This window comes from Canis lupus, chromosome 10 (assembly GCF_011100685.1).
Source record: "Canis lupus familiaris isolate Mischka breed German Shepherd chromosome 10, alternate assembly UU_Cfam_GSD_1.0, whole genome shotgun sequence".
Taxonomy (NCBI): domain Eukaryota; kingdom Metazoa; phylum Chordata; class Mammalia; order Carnivora; family Canidae; genus Canis; species Canis lupus.
In genome coordinates, this window is record NC_049231.1 from 57,837,175 (window position 1) to 57,850,629 (window position 13,455).

At 35.7% G+C, this 13,455-nt stretch overlaps 2 long non-coding RNA genes across 3 annotated transcripts in view; both read left to right on the plus strand.

The window, feature by feature from the left end:
• The window catches only part of LOC119873678, a 111,865-nt gene that overhangs the window by 39,457 nt on the left and 58,953 nt on the right, over window positions 1-13,455 (plus strand). The gene's annotated exons all lie outside the window — the stretch shown is intronic.
• Window positions 6,965-9,133, plus strand: LOC119873680. The gene is made up of 3 exons (XR_005365997.1): window positions 6,965-7,099; window positions 7,561-7,630; window positions 9,067-9,133. It is a non-coding gene; the product is annotated as an uncharacterized LOC119873680 (long non-coding RNA).

Below are 13,455 nucleotides of genomic sequence, written 5' to 3' on the forward strand. Positions count from 1 at the left end.
TCTCTATATACTCATAAGTGAGTTTGGTCTATAATATCTTTTTTCTCAGTTAAAAACTTTTTAATTAATATACTTTGGTTTTTAGAGGAATTGAGCAAAAAGTAGAGTTATATACCCTCCCTACTCACCCATAGTTTTCCCTATTATTAATAGCTTGCATTAGTATAATAGACATTTATTACAGTTGTTGAACCAATATTGACACAGCATTTTTTCTGGTAATAATCTTTTTTTTAAATAATCTTTTCTTATATCAAGTTTTGTTATCAAAATTACGTGAGCCACAAAAAAAATTTAAAAAATTATGTGAGCCACATTAAATAAACTGGCAATATTTCTTATTTTTCTATTCTCTGGAAGAGTTTATATACAATGGAAATTGTTAATGCTTTGCAAGTTTGTGAGAACTTAAGAGTAAAGTCATCTAGGCCTAGAGTTTTCTTTGTGGCAGTTTTTTTTTAAATTTCTAATTTAATTTCTTTAATGGTTATAGGACTTCAGAGTTTTCTATTGCTTTTTAAAACCTTTCAAGAAGATTTATTTATTTATTTATTATTTATTTATTTATTTATTTATTTATTTATTTATTTATTTATTTATGAAATATATAGAGAGAGCTATTGTGTGTGAGCAGGAGCAGGGACAAAGGGAGAGGGAGATAGAGAGAATCCCAAGCAGACTCCTTGCTGATTGTGGAGCCTGATCTTCAGATCATGAACTGAGCTGAAACCAAGAGTTGAATGCTTAATGGACTGAGCCACCCAAGTGACCCTCTATTGCTCCCCCTACCCCACTGCTTTTGATGCCAGTTTGATATGCTGGATTTTTCTATGATTTTTTTTTCTTCCTCATTTCAAATTTCAAGTTTATTGGCAAAATTTGTCAATAATATGCTTTTATTGTTTGTGTGTACACTATCAGTATTGGTATTGTTTTTTTTTTTTATTTCTGATATTTGTTATTTGTTCTTTTTTTCCTGATTCATTTCATCAGAGTTTTGCCAATTTTATTAGTCTTTTCAAAGGAGAAACTTTTAGCTTTGTTGGTTCTTCTTCATTAGCTGTCCTCTATTATCTTTCCTTCTACTCTCTTTAATTTTATTTTCTTCTTTTTGTCTAATTTCTTGAGATAAATACCTAGCTTATTAATTTTCAGTCATTATTTTCTAGTATATTTAGTTTATATATTTCCTTCTGAGTACTGTCATAGCTGCATCTTAAATTTCTAATAATCAGGTTTTTTAAAGATTTTATTTATTTACTCATACAGACCGAGAGAGAGAGAGAGGGAGAGAGAGAGGGAGAGAGAGGCAGAGGGGAGAAGCAGGCTCCTTGCAGGGAGCCCGATGCAGGACTTGATCCCTAGACCCCGGGATTACACCTTGAGCCAAAGGCAGATGCTCAGCTGCTGAGCCACCCAGGCATCCCTTGTTATTTATTTTTGACCCATTTGACTCATTTTATAATTTCTCAAAGAAACAAATGGAGATTTTGGAAGTCATCTTCCCACATTGTATACTGGTCAGAAAACATCTGTATGATTTTAATCCTTTGAAATTTGTTGAGTTTTGCTTTATAACCCAGTATATTGTCAATTTTTTGTAAATGTTTCCATGTACTTGGTAACTGTGCATTCTACAAGTGTTAGAGCCAGTGTTTTATGTATGCCTATTACTTTCTTACTTGTGCTGTTCAAGTTTTTTGGGGGTTTGTTTTATTGTTTACTGAGATCTTTTTCTCCAGGATCGCGCCCTGGGCCAAAGGCAGGCACCAAACCGCTGTGCCACCCAGGGTTCCCCTGTTTACTGAGATCTTTTAACATAATTGTGTGGATTTTTTATTTGTCCTTGTAGTTTAGCTTTTGGTTTACATATTTTATAGTCACATTATCAGGTACATATAATTCTAAAATTATGTTTTCCTGGTGAATTGAAATTTTTATCATTATGAAACCTCTTTATATCTAGTATCTTTTCCCTTGAAGTTGATTTTGTGTTATATTAATATATATATATACACTAATTTTACTTTGGTTATTATTTGCATTGTTTCCATCCTTTTCCTTTCAACTTTTCAATGTTCTTTTGTTTTTTATTATTTTTTAACATTTTAATTATTTGAGAGAGAGAGAGAGAGAGAGAACAAGAAGTGGGGAAGAGCAGCGGGAGAGAAAGAGAGAATCTCCAGCAGACTCTCTGCTGAGCATGGAACCTGATGGGAGGCTTGATCTCATGACCCTGAAATCATGATGTGAGCCAAAATCAAGAGTTGGACATCTAACTGACTGAGCCACCCAGGCACACCTTCAATGTCCTTTTAAAATCCAGATTGAAAATCCTTGTTTTTCAAACTGGAACATTTAGTCTGTTTGCATTAAATGTAACTACTGATGTATTTTATTTAATTCTATCATTTTATTTATTTATTTTTTAAATTTGACACACCCAATATCTTTCTTTATTTGCTTCTCTCCAGATGACTAAGTATATTTTTTAAAAAATAATTTTTCCCTTTCTTATCTTGGTCATTATATGCTTCAATTTTGTTCATTTAGTTACTGACCTGTACATTACAATAATTTATTTACTGAAGTCTAAAGTTAATACAACTTTGCCCTTCTTTCAGGTGGTACAAGTAATTTTGTGTTGCATTGCCCCTACCCCCAGCTTTATTTTTTACTCCATTTTTTCTGGATTATTTCAACTTTATTAATCCACAGAAATGGAGGAGGCAATTTAGGAAGACATAATAAATTTAATATTGTTTGATATAATTTTACAATAGTCTTAACTAGAAATTCTAAATTTACTTACGTGTGTCTTCCTCTGAGTTTCAGAGCTGCTACGGAAACTTTTCAGTTGGCATATAAATTCTTATGTTTAGACTTTAAAGATTTTTTAATAAGTGGTGCATTCTAAGGGTGGATTTTTTACTTTAGCATCTTTATTGCATTGGAACAATTCCAGGCCAAATATAGCCACTATCCCGTATAGCACTTGGTGAGCATGTTTAATCTGAAGACTGCTGTATTTCTTTTAATTTGGAAAAGTTTAAGCCATGTCCTCAACCTTCTTTTTGTGGCTCTCCCATTAGACATATGCTGGAGACTCTCAATTGAGTCTCTATACTTTTTAAATACTTTTTCATAATTATGTTTTTACTTCTTTATCTCACTTTCATAGGTTCTGCATGAATTTCCCAGTACACTTCCATTTTATTAATTCCCTCACGACTATCTAGCTCACTTATTTAAGTTGCTAAAAGTTAAACTCTAATTTTTATTTCCAGGACTTTTAACTGTTTTTTAAAAAAGATCTGTTCTCATTTCATTTCTGCTTGTTTTAGTTTATAATTTATTGATTTTTTCCCATAAGAGTATTATTACTTTATCTCTTTGAGTATCCTAAAGTCATGTTAAAATTCCTTTGTAATTTTCATTTTGTAGCTTCTGAGTTTACCTCATGTGTTATTAAACTTTTGATTTGTAGATCTGTCTTGAGGGCAAGTATTTTTTCCCTGTCTTTTTTTTTTTTTTTTCTCACTCCTCTGCTTTGTTGCAATTGTATGCTCATAGCTTCTGTTGTCCTCTGTTTAGAATCAGGTGGTAGGGACAACTCACTGGTGATTTGAGGATAGCACAGATCCACTTGCTTAGCCAGTGGCAGCTCAACCCATATCCGGACTGCAAAGCTATCTGGTTTGTCTTAAGAAGATGGGCACATAGCTTTATGTAAGTTGTAGCCCCAGCCAGCTCTCGGGTACAGCTCTTTCCAGCCTCCTTTCCATGCCAGGCTGTTATTTCAAGCAGTGAGACTGGCTCTGGTCTTCTGCTTCAGGTAGGACACTTTTAGTCTACATCATCTTAAAAATATAAGCTCCTGGCTGTCTTTGCCTGCAGCATGCACCTGGTTTGTTGCTTTGTGTTTCTGTTAGGAGATTGTTCTTTTGGGATGTAAGTTCCATAAGAGCAGGGACTTTGTTTTGTTCAGGAAGGAGTGCTGTGACTTAAATTGGATGTGTATTACATAATAGGTGCTGGATTAAAGCTTGTTAAATGAATGAATGAAAGTTCAGTTACTGAACCACAGAGATGTTTGTCTCTTTTTAAGCTTGGCTACATTTTTTAAAGATTTCTACCTTTTACATTTTAATCTTTCATTGCTTATTTGGAGTGGAGAATGAGTGGCTCAAAGCATGAATTTTCAACATCTTGATCTGAAGTTGTGGCCAAATATATTTGTTAATACAGTTAATCATTTGCCGATTAGGGATGAATAGTGTGTGTTACAGTTGTTAGTACTTATATCTCACACAGCCAAATGCTTTAAAGTTTTAAGATCTTGAGTTCCACAAACTCAAACTAATTTCCTAAGCACATCTTGATTTAATTTTCCTCCATGCTCTAATGGTGGATAGCATTAAAAATTTCACATTATATTTAGCTTGATGGAAATCTGCCAAAAATAGTCATTGAACACAGCTTGTCTAATTAGCCCTTTTCCGCATGACTGTAATTGTGAAAGTGGTGGAAGGTTCTGCAGAATATAATATGCCCAAAGAATTAATTAGAAGCATGCCACCAAGGAGGATTTGGCATATGTATTAGTTTTCTCTTGCTGCTGTAACAAATTGCCACAAATGTAACAGCTTAAAACAATATCCATTTGTTATCTCATAGGTATAGAACAGAAGTCTGGCATGGCATGGCTGGATTCACCACTTAGGCTCTGGAAGAGCTAAAATCAAGGTGTTTGTAGGGCTGCATTCCTTTCTGGAAGCTATTGGGAAGGTTTCCATGTCTAACCTGCATTAATTATGCCTTTTATTTCTGATACTTTGACATCTAAGACCTTGCTGACCCTGGAGAGACTGTCTCTCTTAGGGTTAGTTAATTTCTAGAGATGGTAAGTAATTTACCAGGAAGTGTGCCTTTCACATGCATATTAACCAATCCAGAGCCTATACCAACCCCCGTTCTCCATTGGGCTGTCACACTCAGGGCCAGTATTCCCCTGCTCTGATAATCAGAGGTCCAGGTACTGGGCAATTGGGACAGCTCCTCAGAGCCTATTGAAATTATTCAAACTAGCCAATCCTAACCTGCCTACCCCTGCTTTGCTCATTCCTTCCTAGAAACTACAATAAAGACAATTGCCTACGTTTTCCCCTCCCCCTCCATTTGACTGACCTTAGTATTTTCCTGTGTGACCTTGGGTATGGTGTGCCTATTCCTCTTGGCAACTGTGAATAACAAACTATCTTTTTAATGGCAAAGGTCTCCTGATCACTTGGCCTCACCATATCTAAATGATAATAAAACCTACATTTTAAAACAAACTTATTCAGGTTGTGGGCAGAGTCTAGTTCTTTTTCATGCCTTGCACATGGCCCCTCCAAGAGCTTCAAGGCAGAACATTAAATCCTTCTCATGTTTTGACTCCCTCTTCTACTACATCTCTCTGACTTCCTCGTATCCTTGTAAGGGCTCATGTGATTACATTGGGTCTACCCGAATAATCCAGAATAATTTCCTTACTTTTGATAAGGTCAGGTGATTAATGATCTTGATTACATCTGCAACATCCTTTTACCATGCAATGTAATCTAGCCACAGGAGTAATACCAGGGGGCAAATAATCAAGGAGGCCAAAATTCTGCCTACTACAGCATTTTAGAAGTTAAATAAAAATACTGATTTCAATATTTGCGCTGGGAAGACATCATGAGAAGTTGTAATATGTCTTTATCTGTTCATATTGCAGACTGTAGTCTCTTGAGTTTATTTCTTTAAAATTTCTATGACTGAGATTGCTTTACACCATAGTATGATTGAAAGAATGACGCTGTAAAGTTTTTAGTTACTCAGATATGAGTCTAGTTTTGTTCCTATGGTGCGTAAGGCCAAGATATTAAGCTTACATGACACTCAGACTGTGCTCTATTTGAAATTCCTTTTATTTCTGTAAGGGGGATCTTAGGTGTTTCTGTGTCTCTTCATGCACATTCGCTCTCACAAGACACCTTATTGCTTACTATATTTTTCCATCATAGTATCTTTATGTGGATTTTGTCTATTTTCTCATGTACTCATTGGGGGAAAAGTTCTGAGGCACGATAACATGTTGAAAGTTTAAACGGTCTGACTTATATTTCCTAGTACAAACAGTTAAAAATGCCTTATCCTCTGCAATTAATATAGGACCAAATAATGCAAATGTAAAACATCTCAGAGACAAATATTTTCCAAAATTACTTTACCCCAGTACCTACAGGCTCCTTGAGATGGTCACAAGTATGTTCCTCTTGCCTTCTGAGTGCTCATTCTCGTTTCCTCTAACCCTGTTTTACTATGCCCTCTACTTTTTTCTTCATTCTTTTTTTCTTATGTCTACTTCCTTTCTCCTTTCCTCTCCTATTTTCTCTTTTTTCCTTATGTGCTTGCTCTGATCCTGCTTTATGGAGTTCATCACTATGCGATTTCATCACTCTATGCTAGTTTTTCAGTTTCTTTGGATTGCTCTCTTACATTTTTCTTTTCATTGTATTTTTCCAGCAAGCATTGTTGTCTTATATCTTCTGTTCCTTAAACACATTATTTCCTTTCAAAGCACACTGTGCAATCAATTGTCTGACAAATAGGACCCACTGAAGTCTATTGGTAGGTGAGGAAAGAGAAATAAAATTAATGAAAAATAATTGCCATGTGACCCTAGATTTAGTCTTCCTCACCTGTATGGTGATTAATCCCATTTTCTCAAATTTAAGCTTTAATTTTCTAACTTGAGAATATTACAGATTAGAATCACATGATGAGGACAGGTAACCACTTGAAGGTTAAGTGTTTTTCAATTTCTTGCCAAAACAGGAGGGCATGGCAGCCTTATGAGATGGCTCAAGTTCAGAGACATGCTTCTCATGTTTTTCATGCCTTTGTAAAAGAAGTTCAGAGTTGCTCCAGCTCTAACATCTCATATGCCAAGAGTTCTGAATTTATCCCTGAAGGGTACACTGTGGTTAGTACACTATGTGCTTAATGAGTCTCCAGGGATAAAACTTGACTCTGAACTCCTTCAAATATGAACTGTCACTATTTTCCCAATGTAAGTAGATTTACCATAGCTTTGCCATTTGCTTAAGTATGTTGCTGTGCTGTAGTTTTCTCTTGCAAGATTGGTGGGGCTTGCATTTGGCCGTGGTCATGTTAACAAATCAGACTTGGCCTTTGCAAAATAATTTTGCTTTTAAGTAGTCAAACCTGGTCTTTAAAACCCCTAGGACCTTTTGTGAGGCTTTTAAGAAAAATATTTTGTGAGAGTAAAGTCCAGTTGTTTTTTTCCTTTTTTTTTTTTTTAAACTGCCACTATAATGGGAAATCTGGGCAGATGAATCAATTACCCCTGTTTCAGAGTTAAAGCAATGCCATACATAATGCAAATAGTAGCATTTTTGCCTGTGTTAGAATCACTCTACCATTTTCTCCTGCTATAAATACAAAAAGAGATAAAAATACATTATTTTGCTATTTAACCAAATGATTCTGGTCATTTCTCTTTGTCACTAGGTTATTCAGAGTGTAATCTCTTTTCAGCTGTAGAAATGGGATTCTTTCCTTGTGTACTCATGATAATCAGGTGAGACGTTTGCTGTGATACTTTGAGGCTCCTATAATTGTGGCACTTGAGAGATGCTTTTCTGTGAGTTTTCTGTCTACAGTAAGCTAATGATCGAGACACTAACTTGAGGTAGGATTTATACTAGATTTTCCTCCTTTCACAGTCTAAAATTTACAGTACATTGGGGCTCTGATAACATATATATATATATACACACATATTTTTTACAGTGTCAAAAGAAATAAAATGTAAAATGTAGCAGGAAGGATTTAAGCTCAAAATAATTTCTTAAATGCTGAAATTGTTAAGGGATTTAGCATTGATTGAGAGTTTGCTATGTGTCTACACTTTACACGTATCATCTTATTTAATTCTACTAACTGCCACATGAGGGAGGTATTATACTCCTCATTTTATAGGTAAAATGGAGACAGAGAATTAGTAGTATTTAAGGTGACTGAGACTGGGGAAGCCAGGATTCAATACTGGGTCTGTCTTCCTCCGAGTTTTATATTTTTTTCAGCACAAGAAGAGCCAGGACAGTTTTCTAGTTTGTTTTTTTTTTTTCACCTGAAAGTCTTTATGTTCTTTTTCCCAGAATCAGTTAATTGAGACCTGCAGGTGAAAATGATGGACAGAGAACTCTCCTCAGTGTTGGGAGCTCTGGGTTCTAGAGCTATATCTGGTCTCCACATATGAAAGTAGATGTACAGCTGTTGGCTTTGCCTGGACTTTGTCAGTTGTAAAGCACTGTTTATAGGCAAGGTGCTATTCATGGATAAGAAAATGTCATCCTTGGTTTTCTTGTTGTGTAGAAAGAACACAATTTAGGATTTTCCCACTATCACTCATTTTACTCAATCTTCTACTCTTGGTCAGAGTGGTTACTATTAGAATTCACGATTGCTTGAGTGGAGAAGACATGGATAGTCAGCCTAACTCATATCTGTTGCCTAGCTTAGAGTGTTACAGAACTAGTAGGACAAGAAAAGAATGTAAATAGATCCTGTCTTGTGGCAAAAACGCAACAAACATAATAACTTTTGGATTCAATTCAGGATTATAGGTCCTACTGACTTTTGAATTCAGTCCAGGATCATAGGTCTTGTTATCAGTCAGATCCTAATGAAACGACCAAATTCAGTCTCCTTTTGGGCAGATAAGGTTACATTTATACTTTCTGAGTAAAGCAACAGAAGCTGAGAGGTTTTGCAACTTGCTCTAGGTCACAGAAGTGTCCTACAGAGAGGAAAGAGAGAGTAGAACCATCTCTGAGTACAATGATCTTCCTACAGTAAAACACCAAAGGAAGTCTTGGTTTTGGAGATGTTTCTTTTCTATTGGAGCCAGAGAATGATCTGTCTCATTCTCCGAATCAACCATCGTGTTCAATCTAAAATGATAACTATACTCTCTGAAGAAAAAGGATCTTATGTAATAATTCCCTCTAACAGATACTAAAACATCCAAGTTGCACCTGCTGGCTCCAGATGTCCACATCTTGATCATCCAACACTTGCGTAAGTCCTCTGGTTTTAGAACTAGGTCTTTCATTACCTTTTGACAAAACTTCCTTTAGTATCCTCTATTTTCACTTCAGGTGTTTAGAGCCTGCTATGTTATTTGTCATTCAATAAACTAAACTGTGAAAAAAAATTACCAGTCGCTGATTATACCTGGTGTATATATTTCTATGCACCACTCCAACATTTAATGTGGCTCTGTGCTGGAATGGTCTTCATGACTGCACATGCTGTATAGTGACTTGTTAGGGAAGTTGTAGAGATGATCCATGTATTAGATGATGTCTTTTTTTTTTTTTAAGATTTTATTCATTTATTTACGAGAGACACACACAGAGAGAGGGAGAGAGAGAGAGAGAGAGAGAGGCAAAGACACAGGCAGAGGGAGAAGCAGGCTCCATGCAGGGAGCCCAATGTGGGACTCGATCCTAGGACTCCAGGATCACACCCTGAGCTGACAGCAGACACTCAACCACTGAGCCACCCAGGCATCCCGTATCAGATGAAGTCTTAAGTGAATTTTTGGACTCTCTCATCCTGTGAAGCTATGATTTTGTAATAGCAACATTGATCAGTTGAGAGAAATAGATCACTACTTGCTGGTAATAGTGATCAATGTAGTTAGCCATTTTATTGATTTTCTCTTAAAAAATTTAAAACTTTTCATTCCGGTGTAGTTAACATATAGTGCTAGTTTCAGGTGTACAGTACAATGATTCAACAATTCTATATATTACTTAGTGCCCATCAAGATAAGTGTACTCTTAACCCCTTTACCTGTTTCACCTATCCTCCTACCACCTAATGGTAACCATTAGTTTGTAGTTAGGAGTCTGCTTTTTGGTTTGCCTCTTTTTTTCTTTGTTCATTTGTTTTATTTCTTAACTTCCACATATGAGTGAAATCATATTGTTTTTGTCTTTCTATGATTGACTTATTTCAATTAGCATAATATTCTGTAGATCCATCCATGTTCTTGCAAATGGAAAAACCTCATCCTTTTTTAATGTCTGCCTAATATTTCTGTGTGCGTGTGTGTGTGTGTGTGTGTGTACCACATATTTATCCATTTATCTGTGGATGAGCGCTGGGTTGCTTTCATATCTTGGCTATTGGCTATTGTAAATAATGTCGTAGTGAACATAGAAATGCATGTCTTCCTTCCTGAGTTGTTTTCATTTTCTTTGGGTAAATACGCAGTCATAGAATTATTGGATCATATGGTGTTTCTGTTTTTGGTTTTTTGAGGAAACTCCATACTGTTTTCCACAGTGGCTGCACAGTTTATATTTTCACCAACAGTGCACAAGGATTCCTTTTTCTCCATGTCCTTGTCCACACTTATTATTTCTTGTCTTTTTTATTTTAGCCATTCTGATTAGTTTTTCTAAACATGAACCATTTTTTAAAAAAGATTTTATTTATTTATTCATGAGAGATACAGAGAGAGAGAGAGAGAGAGATAGAGAAGCAGGCTCCATGCAGGGAGCCTGATGTGGGACTTGATCCCGGGTCTCCAGGATCACCCCTGAACAGAAGGCAGGCACTTAACCACTGAGCCACCCAGGGATTCCCCATTCTGATTAGTTTAAGGTAATATCTCATTGTGTGTGTGTGTGTGTGTGTGTGTGTGTGTGTGTGTGTTTTAAGATTTTATTTATTTATTCATGACAGACACAGGGGGAGAGAGAGAGAGGCAGAGACATAGGCAGAGGGAGAAGCAGGCTCCATACAGGGAACCTGACGTGGGACTTGATCCTGGGTCTCCAGGATCACGCCCTGGGCTGAAGGCGGCGCTAAACCACTGAGCCACCAGGGCTACCCTGTGTGTGTGTTTTTTAAAAGATTTTATTTATTTATTCATGAGAGACACAGAGAGAAAGAGAAAGAGAGGCAGAGACACAGGCAGAGAGAGAGAAGCAGGCTCCATGTAGGGAGCCCGATGTGGGACTCAATCTCGGGATTCCAGATCAGGCCCTGGTCAGGCGCTCAACTGTTGAGCCACCCAGGGATCCCTCTCATTGTGTTTTTGATTTGCATTTCCTTGATAAGTAGTGATGTGGAGCATCTTTTCATGTGTCTATTGCCCATCTGTATGTCTTCTTTGGAAAAATATCCATTCAGGTCCTCTGCTCATTTTTTACCTGGGTTGTTATTATTATTGTTATTATTATTTTTGGGGGTGTTGAGTTTATAAGTTCTTTAAATATTTTGGATATTAACTCTTTATCAGATAGATCATTTGCAAATATCTTTTCCCATTCAGTAGGTTGCCCTTTTAATTTTGTTGATGGTTTCCTTTGCTGTGTGAAAGCTTTTTTTTTTTCTTTAAGATTTTGTTTATTTATTCATGAGACACACACACACACACACACACACACACACACACACACAGAGAGGCAGAGACACAGGCAGGCAGAGAAGCAAGCTCCATGCAGGGAGCCTGATGTGGGACTCTATCCTGGATCCCAGGATCACACCCTGGGTGGAAGGCAGATACCCAACCACTGAACCACCAGGCATCCCTGTGTGAAAGCTTTTTATTTTGATATGGTCCCAATAGTTATTTTTGCTTTTGTTTCACTTGCCTCAGGAGACATATCTAGAAAAGTGTCCTATAGCCAATGTCAGAGAAGTTACCCTTTGTGCTCTCTTCTAGGATTTTTATGGTTTCAGTCCTCACATTTAAGATTTTAATCTATTTTGAGATTATTTTGATCTATGGTGTTAGAGAATGGTCCAGTTTCATTCTTTTGCATGTAGTTCTTTAGTTTTTCTAGCACCATTTGCTGAAAAGACTCTTTTCTAACCCATAAGCATGGAATCTTTCTGTTTGTGTAGTCTTAAATGTCTTTCATCAGTGTTAGAGTTTTCAGAGTCGGGTCTTTCACCTCCTTGGATAAGTTTATTCCTAGTTATTTTTTTATGTACTATTGTAAATGAGATTGTCTTAACTTCTCTTTCTGCTACTTAATTATTAGTATATAGAAACGCTACTGGTTTCTGAGTATTAATTTGTATCCTGCAAATGTACTGAATTCATTTATTACTTCCATTAGTTTTTAGGTGGCATCTTTTGAGTTTTCTATGTATAGTATATAATCTGCAAATAGTGACAATTTAATTTCTTCCTTATCAATATGGATACCTCTTATTTTTTTTCTTATTGATTGCTGTGGCTAGGAATTCTAATACTATTTTGAATAAAAGTAGTGAGAATGGACATCTTTGTCTTGTTCCTGATCTTAGAGGAAAAGCTTTTACTTTTTCACCATTGAGTATGATGTTAGCTGTGGGTTTTTCATATATTACCTTTTGTATTGAGGTATGTTCCCTCTAAACACACTTTGTTGAGAGTTTTTATGAATGGATGTTAAATTTTGTCAGATGGTTTTTCTTCATCTGGTGAGGTGATCATATGATTTTTATTCCTTGTTTTGTTGATGTGGTATATCACATTTACTGATTGCAAATATTGAACCAACCATACATCCCCAAAATAAATCCCATTTGTTTGTGGTGAATAATCCTTTTGATGTTCTGCTGAATGTGGTTTGCTTATATTTTGTTGAGGATTTTTGCATATATGTTCATCAGAGATATTGGCCTATAGTTTTCTTTCTTTCATTCATTCATTCATTCATTCATTCTTGTTGTGACTTTGTCTGGTTTTGGTATCAGGATGATGCTGGTCTCAGAATATATTTGGAAGCTTTCTTTCCTCTTCTATTTTTTGGAATAGTTGGGGAGAATAGGCATTAACTCTTCTTTAAATGTTTAGTAGAATTTACCTGTGAGGCCATTTGGTCCTAGACTTATTTTTTGGTAGCTTTTTGATTACCAAGCCAATTTTGTACTAGTAATTGGTTGTTTGGATTTTCTATTTCTTTCTAATTCTGTTTTAGAAGATTGTATGTTTTCTTGGAATTTATCCATTTCTTCTAGGTTGTCGAATTTGTTGGCATATAATTTTTCATGATACCTCTTATAATCCTTTATATTTTTGTGGAGTCAGTTGTTCTCTTTTGTTTCTCATTTTATTTATTTGGATATTTCTCTTTTTCTTGATGAGTTTGGCTAAGGATTTATTAGTTTTGTTTATTTTTTCAAAGAACTAGCTCTTGGTTTTATTGATGTATTTTTTTTTGACTATGTCATTTACTTTTTTTCTGATCTTTATTATTTCCTTCCTTCCTTCTACTGCTTACTTTGGACATTTTGTTGTTGTTGTTCTTTTCTTTTTCCAGGTCCTCTAAGTGTAAGTTTAGATTTTTTGGAGTTTTTTTTTTTTTTTTTTTTTTTTTGTGGGCCTGTATCAAT